The sequence below is a fragment of the Lampetra planeri genome, chromosome 41, assembly GCF_965212315.1.
Source record: "Lampetra planeri chromosome 41, kcLamPlan1.2.h2, whole genome shotgun sequence".
NCBI lineage: Eukaryota > Metazoa > Chordata > Hyperoartia > Petromyzontiformes > Petromyzontidae > Lampetra > Lampetra planeri.
This window is the reverse complement of record NC_136147.1, coordinates 1,571,682-1,590,624: the sequence shown is the minus strand read 5'-3', so window position 1 is coordinate 1,590,624 and position 18,943 is coordinate 1,571,682. Positions and strand designations below refer to the sequence as shown.

At 49.0% G+C, this 18,943-nt stretch overlaps 1 protein-coding gene across 1 annotated transcript in view; it reads left to right on the top strand.

Annotated features, from left to right (window-relative positions):
• The window catches only part of LOC144731998 (substance-P receptor-like), a 68,549-nt gene that overhangs the window by 1,514 nt on the left and 48,092 nt on the right, over window positions 1-18,943 (top strand). The window lies entirely within an intron of this gene.

The following is an 18,943-nucleotide window of genomic DNA, read 5'->3' as shown; positions in this document are numbered from 1 at the left end:
CGTAGTGGTCGGTGCACTGCACCACGACACCCGTTGAAGTGACTTGGGATCCCCAGTTTTGTGGTGAATTATGGCCAAGGGGCGACAACACATCATGGGGAGGCTCGCATCCAGCGGTGGATCGACAAGAGGCACTGTTGATGTGACGCCTAATTCCGTGACACATCCTCTGCAGTGCCCTGACCACTGCGCCACTTGCCCTATCATCATCATCATCATTATTCCAGGACAGTTGTCATCGTTCAGTTCTGCGGTTCAAACTTGCGGCTTTTGTAAATCTGTTCGCTCCGCCCATTTTAAGGGGTAACCAATGCACGGTTCTGATTGTCGTTCGGATTGATGTTTGCACGTTTCGCTTTCTCAAGCTTCTTCATCTTCTACTTCGCGAACCGGCTCAAGCTGAAATTAGTAAAGCTCACTCAGCCGCTGAAATGCAATTCCTGCAGAAGAAGAAAAAAAAGCGAAGGAGCTCCCAGCACGTGGAGCGAAACGTCGGACATCGCGCCGAACAACACGCGGTACAACCAGAAAACAAAACCAGAAACACACATCGGAGGAGATTCGGCGTCAGGGACAAGCCGCGTGGCTTTCCTCTCGTCGCGATGCACTCAGTGCCACGGGGAGGCCGCGCAGCGAGGTGGCGCGATCTGTTGAAGGCGCATTTCTGCAGGGTACCTCAAACGGCAATTCTCCACACTCCTCCTCCTCCGTGAACAACGATTGTTCTACGCAGTGCCGGATTAAGCTCGTGCGGGGCCTGTAGCATATGATGTTATAAATGGGCCCTAAATAAAAATTAATAAAGCATAAATATTAAAAACAAATGTTTAACTTGCATAGCGAATTCATTGTATTTTTCTATTTGATATACAGCCAGATAATACGACAAATCCTTAACCTTAAATACCCAGTCGTTCATAAAAGTTGAAAGGCGGTATAGTACTATAGTTGTAGAGCAAGTGCAGAATCACTGAACCGGACTTGATAGCTTGAAAGCATTGAGCGCGGGGCCCTTGAAAGTGCGGGGCCCGTAGCATTTGTTGCTACTTGTGCCTGTAGAATAATCCGGCACCCACCCCCCTCCCCATTTAGATGCACGTAAAACATATAAAGGCGCAGCCCTGCAATTTCTTGGAATGGCCTCCACTAGACGGAGCTCTTTCATTATAGAGAGCCCCCCCACCAAGAGGGTATGTCGGCCTACTCTTCAGTGCTGGCCAGACGCCTTGGACGAGGTCTGAGTACCCACACTTCACCCCACCACACGCCACCTGTCCGTCGACTGCGAAGCACCAATGTGTACTGCTGGGTGGACAAAGGCGATCGTTGGGTGGGGGCGGGGAGGGATTTTAGAAAATTGCTTCCACTGCCGCGCCGGGAGATCGAACGGGCGACCGCGGAATGAGCAAGTCCGTTTGCGCTAACCGTCACACTGCGACAGTAATCCGCACGTGCATAAAAGGACATCCACACGAAAGAAACAAAACACACACACACACATCTTCGAGGCTATCGGCATTCCATGCCAGTTTTGACCGCTTGTGGGTCTCACCAGCAGATCAGATGTGGGCAGATAGGAGTTGGTGCGCGCGTGCGTGCAAGCTACATTGTTTGGCGTGCGTGTCGGTGCTGTTTGTTTGTCTCCGTTTTAACGAGCGCCCCGAATCAGCGGATGGGGGAGCACGCAAATTCCCAGTGACTCGCGCTGCTGCATCAACCGGCCTCGTGGCTCAGCGGTGAGAGCTCACGGGGGTTGGCAGCCTTGCGGGTTCGGAGCCGCGCGCGGCTTTTTAAAATGTCTCCTTCGCTTCGTTCCTTTGCTTCGTTCCTTCGCTTCTCAGTCCGCTCGTCCTGGCGAGGGTCGCAGCGGCAGCGTGTTGAGTCGTGGCGGTCCAGATCTCGCTTTCCCTGGCGACAGACTCCAGCTCTACATTACTATATACTACTACACTACACTATACACTACTATACACAGACTCCCCCAGGCGTTCCCAGGCCAGCCGAGCGACATCGTCCTACCGACAGCAGCAGCGTGTCCTGCGCCGGCCCTGGGGTCTTATTAATTACCATGGTCTCGTATTTATACGCATTGCGGCTCTTTAAATATTGAAGTTTTTTTTTTTTTACCAAAATCGCAACCAACAAAAAAGCCTCGACTTGTTATTTTGGATGCCGAGCAATGAACTGGTGGCTCTCAAGCAGAAGATTGGCGAGTGCTACGATACGGTTGGGGAGTGAACTCAGCTCATCGTCACTCCGAGGTTGATACAAAAAAAATAAACGAGTGCCACATTCTGGGGAAGTCAACAGTGGTTGTCCCATGGATAGACTCGTGCCTGCCATAGCAATGTGGACTTTCTTCCACTCGCTCAGGACTATAAACGGGAGATGAGCACAGCCTGAATGACTCAACATATTCGTCAATAGGCGACGTTTCGGGTAATGGCCCTTCTTCATAGCACATGCACCCTTTTATTTGCGACGAAGGGACGTTGCCCGAAACGTCGCCTATTATTATAGCAGTTTTGCGTCCAAGGCCACACAGCGTTATTGACAAATGCGTTGAGTTGTCTTCTGTTAATTGTGCTTGTGCATCACTGCCAACGTAAAAAGCAGCAGCAGCAGCATCGCCAGCGACTTGGTTTGATTCCTGCAGGAGATCATTCTCTGACTTGCCACTGCATTGGACGATCTTGCTGAGGACAGCGGATACCCGAGCCAGCCCAGTCAAGTCCGTCTGTGGGGGGGGAGGGGGGAAACAAAGAGCTTCATAACTCATCGGATTCCTCCAGTCTAAATAAACATTGATTCTCGCCGTGTCTCTGCGAGGGTGGGTAAGCTGCCCGCCACCAGTATACCACCAAGGACTGTATCTGCAGGCGCAGCAATACCCATTGGTGCGGTCCAGTGCACCGTTTGTAGTAAACGTGGTCTGCTGATCAATGTGCCTGCTAAGTGGCACTTAATACGCGTCGCGATATTATTGAGCAGATTGAACTAAATGACGTGAAATGTGTTCGGCTTATGTAATACCCTAGCGCGCACAGCACCTGAATGTATGAGCTTTGGTGCAGTGGGGAGCGGTGGTGCAGCGGTTAGCGCTACACTGCTCTACGAACCTGGCGACCCGGGTTCGATTCCCGCTCACGGCCAACACCGGTGACGATTATCTGAACCGGTCCTGGGCCACGCCTAGGTCGACTCAGCCTCAAATGAGTACCTGGTGCGACGTGTAGTAAATATCGCCACGAGGGAGACAAAGGCGGCCGGGCGTGGTGTTGACCACCCACACAGCGCCTGCCTCCATAAGCGTTCGCTAACAGCACTTTCCCCAGCATCCCGTGAAGGCTCTATGGGGGATCTTTGTCTGCAGTATTTGCTGTAGTGATTAGCGTGCCGTGCTGTGAAATCCGCCAATCAAGAGTTCGATTGCCGGCAACGGACAACCTCAGCGGCGAGTGTCGCCTGAAGCCACCCGAAGCAATGTCTCCCTCCGTGCGAGTGGACGTTGTGGAAAAGTATGGGGCCGTCCATAAATGACGTCACGCACCTGGGGGGGGGGGGGGTTAGACATTTGTGACGATGTGTGACGAGGGGGGGGGGTTGAGTGAGAAATGTGATGTCAAGTAAAAATGCGCAACTTTAAATAAATATAGACAACACGTTCTACTTGATTAAATATACTTTTTAATACATGTTTTCTCCTACAACATCAGAGTGCAGCGCCACATTAATTACGCACTACAATGACAATAGCTTAAAGCGATTTGAAGCATGTTTTATTTGGGGGGGGGGGGGAGAGAGCTTTATGACGTCATATTTGAGGGGGGTCTGACTTTTTGTGACGCCGTGTGACGACGGGGGGTGGTCAAAAATCGTCCAAAATCGCGTGATGTCATTTATGGACGGCCCCTATGGTCAAACTCTCCCCGCGAGCGACAACAGAGAACGCATGACCGATAGTCCCATCGCGTGACCGCTACAATTCCACCGCGATCACCAGGAGCTGTTCCACTGCTGGATGAAAGTCTCCCCCCCCCCCCCCACAATTAAGACACATTATTGGCGAACGCGTGATTGATAACGGGCCGTAACTTATCGGCACGTAGGTTTACGAAGCTCTCGCTAGCCTGCACACACGGCCCAGAGGAGGAGATGGGGGGAGATGAGCTGGAGATGCCATGGGGGGAGATGAGGGTGCGGGCACCCGTCATCAGGTGTGCAAAGCAGACCGCGATTCAATAGCCACAGAGCCCTACCGCGCCATGCGTGACTTGAATACAACATGGTAGTCATTCTCTAGCCACCAATGGATGAAGGCTCCCATCAAGTCGTTACCATCTCTATATAACCCCCCTCCTCCTCCTCCCCCCTATAGCCTAAACAGACAGCTGGGCAAGTGCTGTTAACAGAGTAGATGTGAAGGCCGGAACGGTACGCGAAGGGGTAGGGTGGTCAACAGAGCCGTTCCTAGGGTACGGCGAATCGGAACGATCGTCACGGCGTCAGATGTAATGCTCCCGGTTTAGTTTGAAAGTTTGAAGGCGTCGGTGGCCAACACCACGGCCGGCCGGCCGGCCGTCTTTGCCTCCCCAGTGCCAATGTTTATACAGCGCAGCAGCTACTCGATTTAAGGCTGAGTCGACTTACGGGAGGCTTCAGGAACGGTTCAGATAATCGTCACCGATGTCGAACTCGGCTCGCCGGGACCGTAGCGGAGTGCGCTAACCGCTGTTACGTTGTACATAACAATCCGCATCGTGTACCTCCACGCGAATTTGAAATATGTAATGTACTTTTATAGTTAACACTGCAGTAGGTATCTCATGGACATATGAATGTGAATTTCCATCTTTACATCAACGAGAAATGCACTACCCCCGTGAGAATGTAAGCATTTGAACTCTCTCATGGCCCGGCAGAGTTCTGCATTTGCAATCGCACCGTTGTGTGTCAATCCACTGCTGGATGAGGGCCTCCCCACGCCGTGCTGGTCGTGGGGCGGGGGGGGGGGTGATTTTATTTTGACCATAGCTGACGTACGCCGGTCAGTGGCGGGTTTTAGTGAAAGCGGGTGGGAGCATAGAAGACGTGGGATCACAGAAGCATAGTGCAGTACAACAATTGCTTTTTGCTGCACTGCCACCCTCTGCTGATCACCGGGCGCCCACAGCATCCTACGTAGGGCATGTTTCATGTGTGCTGGGGTCACTCATCCAAGCGCTATCCAGGCTGAAAGCCCGCTTAGCTTCTGGGTGGTATGATTTGCTCACAGGTATTGGATAAAGGAATGGGTTAACCACATGCAAACCACGCTGAGGGTTCAACGTGCGTAAGGTTTACGGGCATAATGAATCGGAAGATATAATTGATGTCAATGCAGTCTAACCCAATTGAATAACGAACATCATCAATATGTTAAATTAATTTGTATGCAGTGTACGCTTCATGCCTCTCATATGTGTATAGTACATACAGTATGAATGTGTAAATACTCATCAGCAGCAGCCATGGCCAATCTACTGCTGGGTGATGGCCTCGCCAAAAGCAGCCGCCCCATCCCATAATAGCGAAATGAAAAGAAATCCACCGAGTAGACTGGCACACGGGTTGATTGAATTGCTCCAACTCATCACTTGACGTTCTCTCGCGTTCAGTCCCTTGGATGATGCCACAGACAAAGCCCCCCACCGCTCAACACGATTTATGTAACTAGAGTCAGAGCCGTCCCTAGGGGAGGGCGAAACGGGCCGAACGCCCCGGGCCCTGCACTTTGGGGGGGGCGCTTCGACGCCACGGTGTCAGATGCAATACTTCCGGTTTATGCATGTACCGTGTGTATGTTGAACTTCTTTCGCACCGTACGTAGCCAACCGTGCCAATTGAAGGTGGGTAGGGCATAACAACTAAGCACAAAAAGCAGTTGAAGAAGATATGTGGTCTTCAATCGAGGCAATTTTAAACGTGCACAGTTGGAGCGGCTTCCTAATATCGGCTCGAGCGGGCGATGTCGTGACCGTCGTTGTTTGATGGCTCGCCAAAAGCCGGCGGACGTCCCTGACGATAAGATCACGCTGCCCGCACCGAGTTGGCTGCTTGCCTAAAAGGAGTGCTTGCCCCAAGCACAGCCAGACGATGATATGTGCTGCATTCTGCACAGGCTGCTTGAACGATTGCTCCGCTGTAGTCACCCCGGAGGCAAAACGGGCCCTTATGCAGTTGCGCCACCCCGCCACCCCCCCAAAGATGAATCGTCTCCAGTTCCAGGTGAGACGCTGGAGGAAGCGCTTCGGTCGAGCGGTGTTCTTCGTCGCAAGGCCCGCGGGCCACTGGCGGAACCTTGTTAACCTCCGTCATCGTCATCATCGTGATCATCGTCATCATCGTATCATCGTCGTCGTCATCATCATCGTCGTCATCGTCGTCATCTTCATCATCGTCATCATCGTATCATCGTCGTCGTCATCATCATCGTCGTCATCGTCGTCATCTTCATCATCGTCATCATCGTATCATCGTCATCATCATCGTCGTGCTGTCAAACCCCACAGTGGCTTCACGTGGTGCGGCGGCACTCACACTCACGATGTCTCATCGGCAAAAGTCCCCCCCCCCTTCTCTGAAAATTAGTGAAGTGTTAAGAAAAATTGCTAACTCGTGTTTGAGGTGATTTACGGCGTTTCGCATTCGCTATTACCAAACAAGCCAAGATCAACCCACTGCGGGATGACATTAACGCACAGAGGAGTTGTAAAAATAACTCAAGGAAGCATTGATAATTCGATTTCACTTTACTGGACACGTCTAAAACTCTTGCTGTTATTCATCTCGGAACAAAAATCTACTCTGAAAAAGGGTGGTTTTCCAAAACGTCAGCCTACCACTATATATTCAGATATGAGGCAGTGTGAATTATTAGCGCGGCTGCACATCACTGCCAACACAGCGGGTTACAATCGCTTGTCAATACACTGCTGGATTAAAGCCTCCCCACGCCGCGTTCCTGATGGGTACTGTTTGACCATACTTCACCGCTCTGGTCAGTGCAGACTGGCGGAGGAAGGTAGGATGGGGGGGGGGCATGACATGTTCCAATATCACTCGCCACTGATGTATGCTAGCCGTGGTCGGGAATCAAACGCAGGTATCTGGGTTGACAACTGCAGCTCGGGGCATTACCCCAAACCACTGCGTCACCGCATGACACCCAGTCCCTTCATACTTCACCTGACGCCCAACGTACAGACACTTGATCACGGGAAGGTAGAGTCGCTTCTGCTCCTGTGTGAAACGCCGAACGGTGTGCGCGTGGAATTCCCACCACTGGCCCACATCTGCCAGTGCTTGTTTGAGCAGACTGCGGCGTTTGTCACTCGGAGGCGATGGGCAGCAGAAGCAGCAAGACGTGTTCGCTATCCACGCACATGCACGCCCATGGCAAATCAGCACGCGCGTTAAGAGTGGCGTGGGGAGCGGTGGCGCAGTGGCTAGCGCACTGTGCTCGCGAAGCCGACCAACCGAGTTTCGATTTCCGTTCACGATCAATAACAATGGCGGATATAATTGAAGCGGTACTGGGCCTCCCATAGGTCGAAGCGGCCCATGAATGAATACCAGGGGGCGTGCGGTGTTTATAAAACATCAGCACTGGGGAGACAAAGGTGGCCCGGCGTGGTGCTGGACACCCACAACCTCGTGTGCCGTGCCGGCCCCTACTAGGGGCCACAGCGTGACGAACCAGGCACGTTCGTGGGCAAATCTGCTTTGACGATCCAACACCCACTGGGCAGTGTGGTGAAGTATGGTTCAAACAACTTCCATGACGACCGACACGGCGTGGTAAAGCAGTCGTTCGGCAATCGATTGACGTACGGCGATACATTTTGTTAATTAAGTATATACTTACTCTTCTTGGTTCTTTCGGTAAAGTCACGTAGAATGGAAATAATAAAATAAAATAATAAAAATAAAACATAATAAAATAAATAATTAGTTAGAATTATTTTATTATGTTTTATTTGTATTTTTATTATTTTATTATTTCCATTCTACGTGACTTTACCGAAAGAACCAAGAAGATGAATCCCTGCAGTCACGAAAGCTTTAAATCGAAATATATACTTACTGTTATGCACAACGGATGTACGTCACGTCGCATTTCCCCAGCAGTCTACGATGCTGAATACCTCAACGATACAAGTGAAAGGTGCAAGCCCTGCACAGTTGCTTTGCTCGAGCCACTGCTGGTGGAAGGGCCCTGCAAGAGGGGGCCCTGAGTCGACGGGAAGGCCTCTGGGGGGTGTTTTGGGCTCCTCTTCGACGCACGCGTGCGGGACAACACGGGTGGCCGGCGGGTGTGGAATCAATCAACTGCGCGACTTAATTCCAATTGCTGTGCAGTCTGGTCTGCTGCATCTGAACACTTTATTTGGATTTAAAAAAAGAGGAGGTGGGGGGACGGGGAATGCAGCGACGGTAGAGAGCCAGGCTCCCGCTATCAGTTTCGCTGTCTGTGGCAATCAGCGCCGGGTACCTCTGGACAGTATTTAAATAAGTGTAGCCCGATCGATGGGAGCGCAGCGAGAGAGAGGTTATTAACACGTTCCACGTGGCGGAGGCGACGCATTGATATTCCGTGGGCAACCGCGGAGCGCTCGCCCATAATGCCCGCCGAGTCAGGAGTGGAATGTATATTGCGCCTGATCAGAGTTTAAAAAAAAGTGTCCGCCCATCAATATTGAACGAGGTCCCATTGAGTTTTACATGTACCACCCTTACCAATAACATCTGGTCATCCATCAAGATTTATTTAATTACCCATGACGCTGCTGATGAGACCCAGAAGGTCGAAACCGTTGATGTAAAATAAGAATAGGTTATGAAAGAGGTGTTAAGATGTAGAAACATCAACTAGATACCTTTTTCAAAAGCATCAAGTCTGCCTGTATTATCAGAGCTTGTTTGTTTGCATACGTGTGGTTGATGCAGACTTGATGACTTGCAGAATGTATCTATTTGATGTTTTAACTTTTGTTTTTATACTGGCGAAAAGGTGCCATGAACACATTTATGCTTGATAATATTTGGTCTGGACATCCCAAAGGCCGATGGACAAGGTTGTATTTGCATTTCGAGGCGGAGACTGGTGGCGCAGCCTGGGCATTGTGTTGTATAGCAACCGGCGGGAATTCCTCAGGATGGCAACTTCAGTGTGGAGCGGTGGTGCAGTGGTTAGCGCACTGCATTCTCTAAAACCCAGCAACCTGGCAGTTAGATTCCCACTCACGGCTAAAATCAGTGGGCGAGTGACATTTAAACCGTTCCTACTGGGTCCCCCCCCCCGCCCCCCCCCCCGCCCCCCCCCCCTTACAAGCTCGCACTAACCAGCATGGTGAAGTATGGTCAAATAACCCCCATATGGCCGACACATTGTGGGGAATTATTTTGTCCATCAGTGGATTGACAAAGGTCAACACAGGATGCTGCTGCGATTAGCGCAGTTGGCTAAGTACGCTGCGACACAAGTTATACATACACACGTCATTAATTAGAGAAGTCATGTCGTGTGGATATACATGGTGGGTAGCAGAGGGCAGTGCATAATTAACAAAACGTTGTTCTACTGCACTTCTATGCTCCCTCGTCTCTGCTCCGCACCCGTTCCAAGCTGCGCTGGCCAGCGTGGTGAGGTATGGTCAAATAACCCCCACGGAGAGCAAGGTGTGAGTAGGCCCTCATTCAGCAGTGGATTAACAAAGGGCTGTACATTATTATATGTAAGTGTATCGTTACTTAATTTCCACAATCTGTTTATCGACACATGTGCTATGAAGAAGAGCCATTGCTCGTATCGTCGCCTATTCTATACTTTTAATTTGAAGTATCTGCAATGCAGGCGAAAGGAATATATATTTTTAAATGTGCACTTGAGCCTAGACATCGCCAGACACTGCTCTGCTCTTGTGAATTGGTGTCACGTGGGGGCGGAGGGGAGGTCCGACAGGTGTAAAGGCACAGGTGAGTTCAATAGAACCCCTCCTCCTCTTAACGACGATAATTGGTTCAACGAAACCGGTCGTTCGGTGATTTGGTCGTTAAGCGAGTCGAGGAAATTCATGTTCAAGGCTGAGCATCGAAAGTTACCATTTTTCACCCCCCCAAAAAAACGTACTTTAGAATATTTAAACAATGGATATTAATACACAAAGATGCTAACAACATTGTTAACACGTAACATTTAATAAAACACTGTTGATCAATGCATGAATTAATATTTATGGTACCTAAAACAGCCCCGTCGTTAATAGGGGAATGGTCAGCGAACAGATTGGGCTCTATGGAGGCACTACACTATACACTACACTATACACTACTATACACTATACTATACACTACTATACACTACACTATACACTACACTACACACTACACTATACACTACGCTATACACTACTATATACTACACTATACTATACACTACACTATACACTACACTATACACTACTATATACTACACTACACTATACACTACACTATACACTACACACTACACTACACTATACACTATACACTACACTATACACTACACACTACACTATACACTACACACTACACTACACTATACACTACACTATACACTACACACTACACTACACTATACACTACACTATACACTACACTATACACTACACTATACACTACAATACACTACACTATATACTACACTATACACTACACTATACACTACACTATACACTACTATACACTACACTATACACTATACTATACACTACTATACACTACACTATACACTACTATACACTACACTATAAACTACTATACACTACTATACACTACACTATACACTACTATACACTGCACTATACACTACACATTGGGCTCTATGGAGGCCCGTCGTTAAGCGATTCGTCGTTGACCAGGGGTGGCTGGCCAATATTGATAACGATTTCACTTGGGGCGGCAGAGGTGCAAGCGACTTGCCACACATACGAGAAGGCGCCACACACACACGCACACACACACGCGCGCGCACACACACACGCACAAGCACACACTAACATAACCGACCGGCTCGTCTTGCGTGAGTGACAACCAAATGGGATTGAACATCAGACTTCAATGCAAAAAGAACACAGGAAGCATATTCATAAATAAGTCTTCCGTATAAAATAATTACATTTATGGCAGTGGTGCTTCTTAAGGGGAGAGAGGGTAGAGAGATTGATCAATAGATAAAAACAAACTACTATCGCTTGGAACCTTGGCTATGATATACAGCCCTGCACTTTTCCTTTAGATGCAATGCTACCGAAGAATGTGCTGAGTTTGTTTGCCAATTTAAAACGACGTATTTGCCCATTGGAATGCGGCCACTCACGACTCGCCGGACAGAAGTGAATGCATCCCGATGGGGAATTTTCTCGCCAAGCGATTCAAAAGGACATGAATCGAACATGTAAACATGTGCGCAGAGCCGGCCCAGCCACTAAGCGACCCTTGCAATTGCAAAGGGCCCCGTGGCCAGCAGAGGGCCCCCTAGAGTCACTGCTAGCTAGTGGGTGAAAAAAATCATACATCAAAGGGGCCTCCAACCAAATTTTGCTTAGGGCCCCCAAAGGTCTAGGGACGGTTCTGCATGTGCGGACGCACAGGGCGTTCGTGTGCTCCTTCGTCAATCTCGGTTCTCCTGGCTGCATCAATTGCAACGAACCGCGTGGTCAAACGAACACAAACGTTGAGCCCTGGTGCAGCGGCGAGCATTGGCGACTGCACCGTGATGATGAGTCCGAACAATGACGAGACCGCTCCACGGATGTCCCTCACTGCATCGTTGCTGCCTGTTGTTCGTCGGTGTCACTTTCGCTCGAAATTATTCTCGTGGTGATGTTAAGACACGAGGACCACAATGCACTCCGTCAGAAATTGACGATTTTTTTTTCATAGTACCCAAAATGCCGAGCGCGTTGTGTACACATTTCCGCGTGTTTTCTGAAACTCATGGTGTTCCGGCCTGCACTCTATCTCTCTCTGTAGGAATGCCAACAGTCGCATATTTAGTGAAGAGTGTTCAGTGAACATTACATGAGTGGCAGGTGGTAAAGTATGGTCAAACAACAACTCCCATGACCGGCTTGGCATGGGGAGGCCTTCATCCAGCAGTGGAATGACAAAGTGGCCGGGTGACTCAGAGGTCAGAGAAGCTGAGCCACCACCGCTGAGCCCCTGGATTCAAATCCAGGATTCAGCTGCCCGTGATTATTACTAAACTATTAAACAATGTTTAAAATGTACCAGCTAAGGCCCACTCAGTATATGTTGTTTTTTTCTTTTAGAAGCGACCTAACCACAAATAATAGCTCAACGAAGTGGCTATTGACGTGAAAATGGGTTGTCAAGAACAGTGGGTTGATGGTCTCAGCATGGTCACCAATGACTGCACCCAAAATAAAACCCATCACGTTAAATTCTGTTCTGCACTTAATTGGCAAACAATTACAGCTCTGGGAATTGAAATATCAATGCCACTGGCACCCGATGAATTTTACTTTCATGTGCAAATTGAGTGTGAATTGTGCTCCATCGAATACGTAGATCAGAGGTCTCTAGAAAGGTTTAAAGAAGTAGCTCTGTGATATCCACTTCCCTTGGCCATTCTCTCAACCGAGATGCACTGTTTCTTAGAAGAAACCCCGATGGAAACGACATCTCGTCTAACCTGACGCCAATTGCAGAATCCGGATACAATTGGTAAAAACTGTCGTATTTTTAAATGGGGAGACTCACTGAACATGAAATTAGGTGTGTGCGGAACATTTACATCCTCCTCTTTCTGACACCTTTTTTAATCATGTCCTTGTAGATATCAGCATTCGATAATTGAGAGGTACAGAGTAGAGGGGCGTGCGAGCCCCGAGTCTATTAAACCATTCCCTGCTTCCGTGAAATGAACGCCATTACCTCCGTCTATTAGAGTCAGGGCTAGGAGGCGGGGCATTGTCAGCCCTTATAGAAACGGGGGCTGTGATATATGAGGAGGCAGGTAATCGATTATCCAAATTGCCCATTTGTCTCACGTGCCAATGGCGACACATATATGCTTCCCAAGTAATAAAAACGAGGTGGAATTCCACACATCTCATCCATATGGCAATCAATTAAACCAGCGTGCAGATACACAAACACACACACACGATTTAAATTTACTGTGCATACAATCCCTAAACATTGCCATCGGTGGCCACAAGCCATTCGTGCGATCAATGGAGAACGATTGTTCATCACACAACACCCAAGCCTTTGATGCTCGACGCTTCTGTGTCCAACTTTACTTTGAGTTCTTATTGCTGTGAATAATATAGGCTGAGCTGAGTTCGATTCCCGGCTGAGGGTAATGTCAGTGGTGAGTGATATCAGAAGCCACGGTGGTGAGATGTTAACTACCTCGCCTGGTATACCGGAGGTCGTGGGCTCAATCCCGACCTGACGTCTGCTGTATATTTAGAGTTTGCACGTTCTCCCCGTGGTTCCATGGATTTTTCTCCGGGTCCTCCGGGTTTCCCTCTACATTTAGAAACACGTGTTAAGAGCATTTGGCTGCTATAGATGTCCACGTGATAATCCACTTAGTTGAGCTATCATTTGCGATAGATAGGTCGCTCCTGAAATAGAGATATATAACTCAGTGGGCTTTACCTGGCAAATAAAAAAAGTTTATTTTTGGTTTGAAGCAGTACTGGATCGCGACTCCATTCTTTAATTAACCCGTACTGACCAGCGTGGTGAAGCATGGTCAAACAACCCCAATTGGAGAGCTTTGTTAATGCCCGATGATGCTGGATACACAGTGGTCTCCAGCGAAACGTCGAACACAATTCACAACATGTCGCATATGTGCCATCACGTGGCACATATTTGTCCACGTGACAACTTCATTTGATTGTTTCTGTCGGGTGGTGGAGGGTTAAACAAAACAAAACTGGCATGAAACACCACACGATCGAACCCAAGAGAAACGAATCGTAATATTTAATATTTGCTCGTAACGTAACACGGCAGCCTGGTCACAAACGTCCCAAAAGCCTCCACAACCGTTTCCCATTTGCTGCTCAAAGTAATGAGTGTTGCGATCTAAAGAGCTCACAGGGGCTGCTGTGGATATGTTTAGCAATCGTGTGACTGAGCGCATGACTAATTCATTTCTGTAATTGTAATCTTAGGTATTTTACACGATGATGATGATGATGTTGATTATGATCTGATTGTGATTTTCATATGTCTGATGATATAGAGCAACAACTATAGTTTTTATATTATCGTGGTTGAGTCAAAGTATCGCGTTCGCAGCGGCGCTGTGCATTATCGCTGTGATGATGCCTCTGTCGTATTCGTGATTCTGGCATTGAGTTGCTATCCGTGTCCATGGTCTGTTCTGGGGTCACCACTGTCGCAAGCTCACAAAGAGCTTGCAAAAGTTCAACTTGTGCATCAAGTAACCGCATCTGCAGCCACGGTTTGTGCGGACGCGGGTTTAGGAATGATAATGATAATGATGGGGCGTCTGAGTTAATAATCACATGGCAATAATAATCTTGTAACACATCACGCAGAATTCACTCGCTCTCATCAAGACAGAGAGACAAGGACTCGGAGGCACGAGCAGGAACCATAGACGAGTGGGCATGTGGTGATGTGGTCATCAGGCGCCAACAACTGCCCAATATATATGTTTTTATTTTACTATTTTTACTTAACCAGGCAAGGCCCACTGAGCTATACGGCTCTGTTGTTAGAAGCAACCTGGCTCTCACAAACGATAGCTCAACGAAGTGGCTTATGTCTCCATGTGGAAATGTATAGCAGCCAAATACTCTAAATGAGCGTTGATTCCGAATGTGGAGGGAAAAACCGAAGGACCCGGAGAAAAATCCACGTGACCACGGGGGAAGAAACACGCAAACTCCGAATGTGCAGGCGACAGGGTCGGGATCGGGATATAACCCACAACTTCCTGCATACCAGTCAAGGGAGTTAACATCTCGCCACTGTAGCACCCTGTCAACATATGAAGGTGTTATCGGCCGATGAGTGATGGTTTACACGTGCGAAGAACTGGAGCACCCAGAGAAATCCCACGAGTGCAAGGTGGCAACGCTCTATCCCATGCAGATGGAACAGGTGGATTTGACACGTGCTAGTGCTTTCGCGACCAATATCATCCACAATACAGGTGTTTTTTTGGGTTAGATCGCGTAAATATATAGATGTGTCGTTAAATCCGCCACCAAATCTCGCTGTCGCCTGATGAAGCTGGTTGTAATTACTGGCGAAACGTCGTACTCAGAGTGTAAATGTTGTGGCTTTGCTCTTCAACACACCGGTGTGCTGTACTAGTGACGAATTGGCACGTTCTGTTTACGTGACAACCCTTACTAATTGCCTGTGCCGGTTGGTGGCGGGTTTATCGACACATGTATATACTTACGCGATCTAACCCTCCCAAAAAAACCTGTATTGCCTTCTCCTGGTGAGCCAGGGCACGGCTCCTCCCCGATGCCCACGGTTTACAGGCCGCGTGAGTAGCCACCGCCGCTCGGCTAATTTACCAGAAAGACCCACGAGGTTGAACCACGCAACGCGCCGCTGAATATTCCGACAGCCCCATGCGTCGCTGCTGGCAAGAGCGTTCAAATATCAACCGTCGCGGGTTTCTACTCAATCCGCTCGTCCCTTCGAGGGTCGACAAATGAGCACAGTTCTTCAACGGATGGCTGTCACGGAAACACGTGGCCCCGCGAAAACGACACGGAATTTACAAACCGCAGACTCGGAGCGGCTAGTGAGGATGGATTGCCTCTGCTCCTCCACGCACGTGCAAGCAAAGTAACGCACGGTGGCAATGGGCTGTGTCGATGCCCAACACCTCTATTTAATCAGACTCGTGAAGCAGTAACCCATTACACATACAAGCGAGTGTTTGTGGTGTGCGTCGGCGTGCGATATACATTGGGGGTGTGTGATGTGTGTGTGTTTCGTGTAGGTAAGGACAATTTGTGATGTACGTGTATACGGGCATCTGTGATGTTAATGGGCGTGGTTGATATGTAGTGTTTTGTGCGCTGAATATGGTCGTATGTGGTGTGGGGGCAGTGGTGTAGTGGGCAGCGCACTGCGTTACGAACCCTGCAACTCGAGTTAGATCCTAGCTCATTACCAAAATCGGTGACGAATATCTGAACCAGTCCTGGACCTCCCCTAGGTAGACTCAGCCTTTAAAATGTGTACCTGGTACGGTGTCGGCCTTCATAGGTGCTCGCTAACAGCCCATTCCAGGACAGTCTGTTAAGGCTACACGGTGTGGGGGCATGACTTTCACGCCACAACCACTGCATGTCCAGTCCACTGCCCATAACCTCCCGAGTCACACGCAGGCCCACTCAGGCCCGTGGGCGGTATGGCCAAGAAATGTTCACCGTTCCAACGTGAGTGGTGTACACAGGTGCCTCGAGATATAATGCGTGCGGTACTGCTGGAATGTCCAAAAGCAATATGAGTTGACCATATGGTATATATACATATGCACACATCAATACCCGGGTTTACGTCGGGTGAATTGAAAGTTGTGACGACGAATATCGAAACGACGTCAATCAAAGCGATTCACAGGGTCGTCGGTGGTGGCGAAGGCTTGAGAGACGATGGAAACGAGAGAGGCAGGACGATGTTGTGGGGCTGAGGCGACGCAAATCGGGTAGCGGTGTTGATGACGCGGTGACGACGTGTTTGCGAAATGACGCAAAAGGAGGAGACGTAAATCGGGGGTATTACCATGAAATGTATGACATGGTCCAACCGTGGTGTAATTAATAGCACAGTCGACTTGCAATCGATTCAGTCTCCAGGCGCAGAAGTTTAAACAATGGTGCAAGTGCATCCAGCTGTCAGTCTAAATGGGTGAACCAGAGTCAGTGGATGAACAGGCCATGTGTGGTGGTGGGATGAACTGTGGGTACGCCCCCATCTCGAACAAGACGTGTGGCCAGTGTGATAGGCATAGGCCAGGGGTCGGCAACCAAAATAACAAGAAGAGCCATTTATTTCCAATTCGGTACAAAATTCAGTATTTCAAGAGCCGCAATGCATCTGAGTACATACTGTACATACTGTACATATTGTCAAGAAGCAGCCCGTAAAGAGCCGCATGCGGCTCCGGAGCCGTAGGTTGCCGACCCCTGGCATAGGCCAACAATCCTCTTGAGGTTGGTCATTTCACCAGCAGTGGAGTGGCTGTGGTAACAAAGCCGAAACTCAGATTGCAAGCTGACCTCGCGGCTAGCGACGTGGACCAGGAGGCTCTTTAGCTGCCCCCAAGTGATGGATATACAGGACTTTATTTGCACAGTTTTTTATTTTATCTCGTATATAAATGTGCAATGGACATGCAGGCTGAAGTAAGATTAAACAAAATCAATCATTTGCAATGGAAAAGATATTGAGCCCTGTTGTTTCGAGATCCGAGAGGCAGATGGGCAAGGCCGCAGGGGGCTACGTGGAAGCGGCTCGGCACGATCTGGGAGCTTCCATCACGCAGGAGATTGGTGGGGTGCGCGTCCGTCCGTGTGTCCGTGGGTTGTGGAGTGGCAGCGAAGTGGTTAGCGTGAAGTGCTACGGAACTCGAGTTAGAATCGTGCTCGCGGTCAACACCGGTGGTGATTAATTGAACCGGTCCTGGGTCTCCCCTAGGTCGACTCAGCCTCAAAGGCCAACCTTGTACTGTGTGTAAATATCGCCACTGGGGAGACAAAGGTGGTCGGCTGCAGCGCTGGTCACCCACCCCTTCGTGTGCCGTGCGGGTCTTCATAGGTGCTCGCTAACTCCGCTTGCCCTGAAAGTCTGTTAAGGCTATACGGGGGATCTTTGTATTTTGGGGTATGGAGGAGAGTTATTGGCGTTTCCGCAGAAGAGAGTTGCGCAATGGAGAATATAGGGACAATGATCAGATATAAGCAGAGATCCGCTGTGTGTCCCAACTCACACAATGACATGTGTTTCTAATCCATTGGCCTATTCGCTTTCCGGCCCAATAATTATCCAAGCAGCATTTGCTTAAGCGAAGTGAACTCTGGACCATTGTCGATCTCCTCGGTCGCATCATCAGCAGAGTGAAGCTCGTTCAACACAAACGCAGCCGATTTGTCAGACGTCATTGGCGGGAGCACTCCGTCTAAACAAAGGGACCCTGTTCATCGCTACAGTGTTGTTGTGGAGAATTATGGGTCTGCTTATACACTAGAAACCCTCTTAATGACCACCCCTGTCAACGACTAATTGCTTAACGTTGGGCCTCCATAGAGCCCAATGTGTAGTGTATAGTGTAGTGTATAGTAGTGTATAGTGTAGTGTATAGTAGTGTATAGTTGTATATAGTGTAGTGTATAGTGTATTTTAGAGTGTAGTGCTTCCATAGAGTCCAATCCGTTCGCTTACCGACCATTCCCCTGTTAACAACGGGCTGTTGTAGGTCCAGTAAATACTAAGTAGTGCATTGATTAACCATGTTTCTTTCAACATGTGTTTATAATGTTAGTATCTTTGTGTATCAATATCCATTGATTATATATTATAAAGCACGTTTTGTGGGTGAGAAAGGGGTAACCTTCGATGCTATCGGAACGAATTAAGCCTTTAACATGGATTTCCTATACTCGCTGAACGACCAAATCACTGAACGACCGGTTTCGTTGAACCAATTATCGTCGTTAAAAGGAGGAGGGGTTCTATTATACGCCCCTGTGCCTTTACACCTCCCGCTGCCACGTGACACCAATTCACAGGAGCAGAGCAGTGTCTGGCGATGTCTGGGCCTAGGTCCACATTTAGAACACGTTCCTTCGGAGTGGGCAGGTAGGAACTTGGTTGGACAGCG